Source organism: Rhagoletis pomonella, unplaced genomic scaffold (genome assembly GCF_013731165.1).
Source record: "Rhagoletis pomonella isolate Grant_MI unplaced genomic scaffold, Rhpom_1.0 Rhpom_scaffold_00004, whole genome shotgun sequence".
NCBI classification, from domain to species: Eukaryota; Metazoa; Arthropoda; class Insecta; order Diptera; family Tephritidae; genus Rhagoletis; species Rhagoletis pomonella.
Genome location: NW_023458558.1, coordinates 78267920 through 78278585, shown reverse-complemented (window position 1 = coordinate 78278585; position 10666 = coordinate 78267920). Strand labels below are relative to the sequence as shown.

Below are 10666 nucleotides of genomic sequence, written 5' to 3'. Positions count from 1 at the left end.
TTGAACCGGAAAACCGATTTTTTTTATTAATTAACTGAACCATTAACCGAACCGAAATTTTCCACAAATTTTTGATCCGAACCGAAACCCGAACCACTTTCCATAAAGGTTTAAAGGTTCGTTTCAACCAATTTTCAATAGATATTTAAATGTACCAACTTTTTTTTTCTTTTTGTTAAACATGGTAATACCTACCATGTTTGTTTACCATGTGACAATATCAAATGTAAAGGCAACCCATCTCATTTGACAGACACTTGGCCCTTAACCTTGCACGTTGTTGCACTTGACACTTAAACTTCCGCGTAATTTTTTTGTTTTTCGAACCGTTGAACCGAACCGAAACCTCGGTTCAAAGACCAAAAAGACCGCTTTGACGAACCAATCCAAAAGTGCAAAAACGGTTCGAACCACTGTACCGAACCGACCAAATTTTTCATCCGGTTCACGTCCCTGGCAGTTACTTAAATATCGCGGTTTTGGGTACAGAGGCGCAAAATCCAACACAGCAAAACAACGATCAGCGCACCCACGTAAACATGCGAAAACTTCCATTAGTACGGCTTCAATCAGCTAAGGAATAAAACCCATTAGTTTAAGAAATATTCATACATATATTCCACTTGTACTTACAACGCAAATCCAACTTGAAATCAGCACGGAAGAGCAGCTCGGAAAACACAAATTGTCTGTTAAATTCACATATACACAGAACCCCAGAAAACCTGTGGAATAATTTTATTTATAGATTCTATATCACATATGCATAAAGTACTTACAATTTGAGCAATTGGTTTTCCAAAAATTGCAATAAATGGTGAAAATTCTTAGTTTTCACAAATTAGCTATCGATTCGCACAAAATTTAATATTGATTGTCAACGAATAACAATAGAGACAGAGATAAAAAGTCGATTAGTGATGCCAATCATTGTCGATCTATGGTTTTCCTTGTGTGAGTACCATTTTTAGTACTTTTTCATGAAAATCGATGTAATATAAAAAGGAGTTGGTCAAAGCGGCAAATTGAATTTGCTAAGGGCGTTCAGTATGGCGATTAGAGCGAGAGGAAAGCGAACGTATAACACCATATATATAATACTTCTATATTGCATCATGCATTCAAAGTACATTCCCCAACATCAGAGTGTCGAAATATTGAAAAACGAAAGAGAGATTCGATAAGAGAATGTACTCAAAATGACAATTTTACTTTTCAAAATTCAGGAGCGGTTTCACAAGTTTTTATTTAAAAACAATTCTTATGAAAAATTAACAAAAAATAAAATTTTTGTAAATCTATGAGAAGCGCTGCGGCCGTTGGTGGTGGCAGAGGATAAGAATACCAGTTAGAGAAGGACTTGGCATTTCCAATTGGCGTCAATCAGCAGCGAAGGGAATCGAATAACGAGCTTTATTGGATTCGGCCAACATATAAAATACCACACCGCTTTATGTGTAAATAAGTTTTGTCTTGGTTAGGAAAAGATCTCCTATCTTCCAATTTTTTAGATTTCCAAATAACGAGGAGCATCGGAGAAATTCGTCATACCGAGCCCTGACCGCTAAAATAATGTATATATATGTATATATATATTTTAATTGACTTTTTGATACAGGTGCTCTAAGAGGCATCAAAATTCAATTTTGAAAAAAGTTGTCTAACTTCATTTTCGCGGCTAGGGCTCGATATATATTACCCCTTGCCGAATATTTTCCCAACATTGACTCTGAGGATGTCTACAGCTGGATAACAACCCCATTTTCATGTGACCCGAAAAGTAAACTTACTGAGATGACAAATTAAGCTTTTGAAAACCTTCTGGACATCAGTGAATACAGCGCTTTGAATATTAAATAGTACGAAGGGAGCCAAGAAAGTTCTGGATGCAAGTGTATGCAGAAAACACTGCTGTTGGAAAGATTGCATTAATAATACTAGTGACTTTTACTTTTACATTTCTATGTGAGACTGCATTTTCAACAAATGCTTACATAAACAAATAATTTTTAAGCAAAAAACAAAACCGTCTTCAATTCTCATATACAAATTTAAGATTATCGTTAATCTCTTCATGATCCAATAATCCGCTATAAACCAAATTAGAATGTGACTACCTGTGAGGTAACACTTTCCTTAAAAAAAAAGAATTATAGTAATCGGTTAACGTGGTCCAAATTTATGCGGTAACATACATAAAAAAATAATAACAAAAAAATATTCTGACGAATTGATAACCTTCTCCTTTTAATGAAGTCGGTTAAAAACTGATCCACCAGCAAACGTCCATCGTCAAATGTTTTCAGGGTAAATTTGTCAAAGCTCCCAATAAACTTAAAGGAAATAATGAAATCATCAAAACAATTTCAGTTCCCACATTAAAGCTGAAGGGGCATAAAGTCTGCATTGTGTTTTCTTGTTTTCGTGAAATTGTTTTAGCACAACAAGGGTGCCGCGGCGAAAAAAGTCTGGAAACCCCTGAAGTAGGCAAAAGGCACGGATGTAGTATCTGGAAACATTAAAAAATGTTTCCGCCAGGGTTCCAAGTGAGCAATTGTTCAGTGCATCCGGCCTTATATACGACCCTCTAAGAAATCGTCTTATGGAAGAAAAGGCTGCAAAATTACTTTTCTTCAAATATAATATACCCCTTTTGAACTTTGACTACTACATTAAAATACTGTAATGTTTAAGTAATAAAAACAATGACTAAGTTGATTATAGCTTTTTTAATGTTATTCCTAACATTCGCATTCGCACATTCGCATCCGGAAAATTCGCATTCGCGAATGTGAAAAATATGACATTCGAAACAATCCTAGTGCCAACATTAGCCCTGTTCGCGTACGCACTATCTAGTAAATCCAGTACTCATTTTACTGGTTTTTTACTGGATGTCGTTTTCGTACGCAAAAACTTGCAAGAAACTAGCAAAAGAGGGGAAATTGAGAGAGCAAAAATGACAACTGAACTTGCAAGTTTAACTGGATTTTTACTGGATAAATTTCTACTAGCAACTATTTGCTTGCAAGAAAAACAGCTGATGGCATGATGCTTAATGTAATTCACATTAACAAAATAATTGTTAACTTTTAGAGTTGCAATTGACAAGATAAACCTATTTAAATATATAATAAGGTGGAAATTACTAGCTTTCTAAGAAAATTGCATCGGAAAGTAACAAATTAATCAGCTGTTCATAAAACTAGCAACTTCTTACTGGTTTTGCGTTTTCGAAGTTTCTTGCATATATCACTCATTGGGAGCAAATATTGGCTTACTCTCCGAAATTTCGTTACTGGCAAGTTACTGGATATTTTTTGCTGGAGAATACGAAAACACAGCTATTATAAACAAATCCTCCATAGAATGTGGTAATTAAATTAGCGTGCAGTGTTTCTTGACCTGAGTGGTGAGTTCCTAGAGTTCAGATTTTTAATCAGTTCCTGCAAAAATGTTATTTAACTTTGCCCATTGTCAGTTTATTAACATTCTCTGGTGAACCGAGTCCAATCAGAGAACGTATATTTACGTTCTCTGGTTGTAATTATATGAACTAACGTCCGCTAGATGATGCGCTGAACACTATGCAACTGTCCGTTGACTCATTTCCAGCTAGTATACACACATGCGTATTCTACCCAACGTTGCCGCGAGCTTGTAAAAAAAGTATCAGTTGCAAGCGGAAAAAGTATCAAAAACATTTAATAAAAAAAATTTTATAATTAATATTACTTGGTTTAACAAAAACAGAGAATATGTATGCTTATTTGCATAACGAGAAACCAACTTATAGGGCCCCTAAACCACATAAAATCATTGCGCAATCCGAGACTTGTACAAGTCAATATTGTGGAAATTACTGCACAATAAAATTGCGCAAACCTTATTTTGGAGAAACGTTGCTCAAGTAAATCTGTGCAAGAAATATGAATGTGCGCTGTATATTTTGATAGCTTTAGCTTTAAAACCAAAAAAAAGGATCAGTCCAGCGCCTTCGTGTTGATCTGCGGGCTGTGTCGGAGCCACAGCCGCTAAACTTAAACGTAGAACACGTGATAATAATAAGAACATATTCAAGTTAAAAACTGAATTTAATAAATCAATATGAGTTGCAAAATATTAGTACTTAGTAATAGAGAAGCAGATCCACATTAACTTCAATCATATGTACTTCAATCATATCAGCTTATGAATTGATACATACATGCCATGACGTGTATCACTACTTCGATTCATTTTTATTGCCTTTCATACTGCAGAAATTTGTATTACTTTTTATATTAGCATAGGTCCCCGTATTAGATTTTTTTCGTGTTCGTGCTCGTCTTCGCATTATCTTCGTCTTGGGATTTGTGCATAAGTTAGCTAAGACTTCTGAAACATCTGGGAACCCTCCTAAATAAATGTAGTTAAGAAATAAACAAATCTCATGCGTCTGATATTGTGATACGTACATATTTCATTTGATACCCATATTTTTAACAATTGCTTTAACTCATAAAACAATTCGAGTTTACCCTTTTAAACAGATGCCAACCCTCTTAAGGGCCGCTTGTTCAATGTCTGATTAGCACAAATCGGAGGTAGAAGCTCCGGTTAAATACAACGACTGCTTTATCGATCACATGTTATATGCGTGATGTCGAAAACGTCGATAATGATGTTTAACCGGCAAGTATTGATAACCAGACATTGAACAACCGGCCCTTAATATACTAAATATTAAAACTAAGGGTATCTTACCACCTTCGTTTCACGTCATATTTTAATATTTCATTTAACTGCATTCTTTAATTAAATTGTAAATTTAAAACAGGTGGCAACCCCATTCAAAATATTTTAAAACCAAAACCTTGTTTAACCTTTTTCGGCTGACACAAACATTGCGATACATATTTAAATTGTGTATCTAAGTCCCTTAATACAAGTTTAATTTAATTTCTAAAACATATGGCAACCCTCTTGACTAAAGTACAGAAAAAAAACATTTTTAACCCATGTCTATATATACCCACACTTTAATAATTCATTTGACTTATTAAATAATTTAAGATTAACTTTTTACACAGGTGGAAGCCCCCTTTAATGTCATAAATGCTCAACTAAATATTTCTTAATAATCCTTTGTTTGACGCCCATTTTCCAATATTTCATAAAATGTAATTTAATTTGACTTTTCAAACAGATGGCAATCCTGTTCAAGTTATTTTTAAACCTAAACCTCGTCAAACTTTCATCGTTTGACACTTGTATTGCGATACATATTTAAATTATCTAATACTCTCCCTACCAACCCTCCTCTCCCTGGCAATCCTGCTACATAATAATAATAATAGGTTGTCGCTTACACATATGTTAGTGTTTGGCCGAGCTTCTCCTCCGATTTGTGGTGTACGCCTTGATGTTGTCACGCGAAGAGGAAAGACCTACAGCTTTACGCCGACTCCGAACGGCGATTGTAACGGGTGATTTTTTTGAGGTTAGGATTTTCATGCATTAGTATTTGACAGATCACGTTGGATTTCAGACATGGTGTCAAAGAGAAAGATGCTCAGTATGCTTTGAAATTTCATCATGAATAGACCGAACGATCTGCCACAACGTCGAATTTTCAGTGAATGGGCCCTAGAAAAGTTGGCAGAAAATCCGCTTTTTTATCGACAAATTTTGTTCAGCGATGAGGCTCATTTCTGGTTGAATGGCTTCGTAAATAAGCAAAATTGCCGCATTTGGAGTGAAGAGCAACCAGAAGCCGTTCAAGAACTGCCCATGCATCCCGAAAAATGCACTGTTTGGTGTGGTTTGTACGCTGGTGGAATCATTGGACCGTATTTTTTCAAAGATGCTGTTGGACGCAACGTTACGGTGAATGGCGATCGCTATCGTTCGATGCTAACAAACTTTTTGTTGCCAAAAATGGAAGAACTGAACTTGGTTGACATGTGGTTTCAACAAGATGGCGCTACATGCCACACAGCTCGCGATTCTATGGCCATTTTGAGGGAAAACTTCGGAGAACAATTCATCTCAAGAAATGGACCGGTAAGTTGGCCACCAAGATCATGCGATTTGACGCCTTTAGACTATTTTTTGTGGGGCTACGTCAAGTCTAAAGTCTACAGAAATAAGCCAGCAACTATTCCAGCTTTGGAAGACAACATTTCCGAAGAAATTCGGGCTATTCCGGCCGAAATGCTCGAAAAAGTTGCCCAAAATTGGACTTTCCGAATGGACCACCTAAGACGCAGCCGCGGTCAACATTTAAATGAAATTATCTTCAAAAAGTAAATGTCATGGACCAATCTAACGTTTCAAATAAAGAACCGATGAGATTTTGCAAATTTTATGCGTTTTTTTTAAAAAAAAAGTTATCAAGCTCTTAAAAAATCACCCGTTATTTTTATGAGAAGCTGTTTTTCAGGGCAGAAATACACTAGGAGGTATGCCATTGCCTGCCTGTTAAGAAGAAACCTTTTTTTCATCTTGCGCGGTGGAAGCGCGCACTGCTTACCACTACACCACAGCGGCCGCCATCCTACATGTAGTTTTCCAATAAAGATTATTCAAAGCAATTTTACTAACATAAAAACATAGTAGGGTAAAACAGTTCTCTCAATTCGTCGGTCATGATTTTTTTTTTTGAAGTTTGCCAACATTTTAAAATCATATAAAATTTAGAGTAAAAAAAGGAATTGTTCAAATTTGTTGTTGTTTGAGATTGAAAATTAGAATGTGTGTGTGAGTTTGTGTGTAAAATTTGAAAATTAAATTGCTTGCAAACGTTAAGAATTTGAAAAATTCCTCTCAGCGGTTCTACCTTCCTAATTGCTAATTTTTTCAAGAATTTTTTGCCTTAAAATGCTCAATATTTGTTGAATTTATATAAAATTTGTACACGATAATATTTTTATTGCCCCAAAGAATCTAAATATATCCCGAAAATGTTTGTTATATCTGCTAGAGCACTTGAAACGCTCAAAATCGACCCAAAAATAAGTCAATATTTACCGGTGCTTCTACGACAGAAACCGAATTGGTGACTTACAAAAATGAATTCGTCGATAGGTTTGGAGTTTTATCTTAGAAACGCCACATTTTTTTTTTTGAAATCGCTTCATTAGTTCTCGTGCGATAAGTGTTTTCGTGAAGCTCTAAAAATTACAACTACAACATTTGAGCATAGCCTCCATATCGAAACGTAAGACGTAATCATATTAAAAAAAGATTTATTTTTTTCTACGCTCTTATCCATATTTTACAGCACGATCTGGACACCAAAATTTCAAAACTGGACTAAAAATCGCGCAGTGGTCGCCATACGTAGCCCAAATTATTGTACAATAAGACAAGCATGAGGCAAAAATCAAAATGATTTTGATTGTAGCGCAATAACTGTGCAATTTAGTACAATCAACCCCATAAATACACCACATAAACGATCGACGCACATAGGGATATTTGGCCGATTTATGCGACCGAAATAATTTTTATGAATATTTCAGCTCGAAATGTTTACAAAAGACGTGTTTTGACATACAGAATCGTAAATGTTTAAAATTAAGTAAATAGAAGGGCAGGACGTCAAATTATTCCATCAAAACAGAGAAACTAAAGTTGCTTTACGGTCCGATTATATGAACACGCATATTTACGTGTTCGTCTCGGCGAGGAGAAGGTTTATATCTAGGTTAAAAATTTAACAGAGTTGCCACCTGTTAAACAATTTGTTCAATTAGTTAAATGAATTGCTGCAATATGGGTATCAATGGAAATGGGTATAAAAAGGCTTTATCTCTAAGCATCCTCCCACGGTTGCTACCGGTTTAAAAAATCAAATCCTACTTTAATTTAGGGAATTAGATAATTCAGATATATATTACAGTATCGGCAAGAAAATTTAATAAAACTACAATTTTGTAATATAACAGTAATATAACAGTCTATAGTATATTGTTAAGAGAATTTTGTAAGTATTAACTTGGAGTAAATTAGCGTCCTCAATTACTGAAATATTGCAGTTTTTATACCAAGGTTATTAAGTGCAGTGGTACAAATTGATAAATCGGTTAACGAGATATATATATTCTCCAAAAAAGTATAACAACCTAATTTAATGTAAGAGGTTATTCCAAGAATCGATTTTGAGTGAATTAGCTTCAGTAGTTACTGATTTATCGCAGTTTTCGTGTTTCGGTTAATTACCGTTATATGGGAAGTGAGCATGGTTATCGCCCGATTTCGAGGATTTTTAGCACATATATTAGATATAAGGAAGGCTCATCCCTAGTTCGGTACGGATTAGTGAAACGGATACTGAGATACAGCATTTCATCTTAAGGGCCACTCCCATTTTCCAAAATTTCATAATATGTACTGTAAAACCCGCTTAAGTACCTCACGAAAAATGTCAACTTTTTGAGGTACTTAGGCGGGTTGGGTACTTAAAAGAACCCAAAAGAAAAAAGAACATAATTATTAATGTAGTTACATCTTCTTGTTAACTTGCATAAATATGCAAATCCTTGATTAAAACATGCCCATTTAGGGCCGGTTGCTCAAAGCCTGGTTGGCACTAATCATCGGTTAACATCGTTATCGACGTTTTCGACTCCATGCATATAAAACGGTGTCGGTAACGTCGATAACGATGATTAATCGGGGATTAGTGTCAACTAGGCTTTGAGCAAACGGCCCTTAATGAAGTATACGCAGTTTAAAACCAAGACCGTAACATTATTTGAACAGATAAACAAATAATAAAAAAGTTTATTAAAAAAAAAATAGATAAAGCAATGGTATGTAATTTTTTCAAGAATTAAATTCTTTAAAAAGTCATTGATTATACATATTTATACATACATACAAATAGTATGTTAAGTATGTTTATTTATTAGCTTTTAAGATTTTCCAATTAAACTACAGTTCATTCCCTAACAAGTACCATATAAACCTTAGCTTAAGATTTTGTAGAACACTTAAAAAATTCATCAAAATTTCAAATTTTTTTCCCAGAAGTGTTTTTTGAGTATACAGTTTATTGCCCATTCAATTTTAGTGCAATAGTGTGCAAGTTTCAAGTGACTAAAATTACCGTTAATTTTTTGGAATTTTTTGCCGAAGGTGTGTAGCGCTGCCACTGAATTTCAGAATATATAAATATTTTCGGGAATCTTAAAAGAGTACTTAAAAGGGGAAAATTATAAGTAAAATGGTAAATGGGATACAAAAAATTTAGGTACTTAGGCGGATTGGGTAAATAAGCGGGGAGGTACTTAAGAGAGGGATTTTCTTCAGATTACATTAAAAAATTCACGCTGCGCAAAAATGTTGGTTACCTAAGCGAGTTAGGTACTTAAGCGGGTTTCACTGTAATCCTATTTTGTTCTCAAATATTACTTCACATACCAATTTTCAATAATTTGGATACAATATTTACTGAAGTATCGTATATTTATCTAAATTGACATTAATCTAAATTTAAACACTTGTATACCCAAAATAATTTCTTTAATCATCACTTATATAACACCAATATAAAGGAAAACAATTGTTTATTCCGAAATACATAACATAGTTGGGTTCGCCTTACATTCCCGCAGGTTTCTAGCAACAGGACCGAAAGGTCCTAGAAAACATGCTTCAATGCAAGGCGTATCCATATAAGGAGGTAACAAGCGCATATAGTAAAAGTACCGTGTATTTTGTTACTCCTTTTTGGTGCAACAGGACATCAAAACGAAATAAAATAGGAGATCATTTTCGCCATTTCGTTTTGTTGACATCGTAAAGTTTCGCCATTTCAACTTGGATAAAATTCTGTTGTACTAGTGTAGAGACATAAATATCTAATCAACTGTTCGATTAACACCACATTGTATAGATGCGCCTTGGCTTCAATGTATCAACGCAAAAAAAAGCAGGCATCACGAACTGGATTACGCACACAATTCTAATTTCTTTTTATTTATTACTAGCCAATGCCCGCTTACTTCGCGGCGCCTAATAAGAATTTTGCGTTGGCCAATGCATTTGAAAACATGCCATGCGTTTGAAAACAAAAATAGCCTGTAAAGTCAAAATTTTTGATTTAAGTTAAAACCACTAAGGCGCAGTATCCTCCTCATATATAGGCAAGTAATAGTAACGCTGTGATACCATATGGAATACCAATCCCTTTCGGTGTCATCATTTACCGATGGTCTTATTTCCACCTTTGAGATCTCTGCCAAGTATGCGTAATCTTTTTCTATGATCTTGCATTACAATATTGGTGCGGTGCGTATGCCCATAAAGATTCTTATAAGGAAACACACAGAAGTGCGTTTTCTGTTACAGGAGGGCCAAGAATCCTCGCTGTCCCACAGGATGAAAAGTTTTCCGGTACATTGGCTAAATGAGTCGTGCGATGTCTTGAATATCTTTTAAATGAGCTATTGATATACCTACGGTGATCTTTCCTTGTTAATTCGCCACTTTTACAATTCGTGGTAATATTTATGAACTGAGTTCTAGGTAGAAGCAAGATCGCATGATCGTGATTGAGGGCGTCAGACAAACTTAACCCCATCCGAAACTTAGTCCCATTTCGACTGCCGCACCATCCATTGGGTCCATTTTCTGCAAAACCATTGCTTACCATTAAATGAATACGTGTTATGAATTT

The 10666-nt window shown here is 35.0% G+C and overlaps 1 long non-coding RNA gene across 1 annotated transcript; it reads right to left on the bottom strand.

Moving 5' to 3' along the window:
• Positions 1 to 270: 270 nt before the first annotated feature.
• On the bottom strand, positions 271 to 879 carry LOC118738591. The gene is made up of 3 exons (XR_004992901.1): positions 780 to 879; positions 634 to 725; positions 271 to 573 (listed from the first exon to the last, which is right to left on the bottom strand). It is a non-coding gene; the product is annotated as an uncharacterized LOC118738591 (long non-coding RNA).
• Between the last annotated feature and the right edge of the window lie 9787 nt (positions 880 to 10666).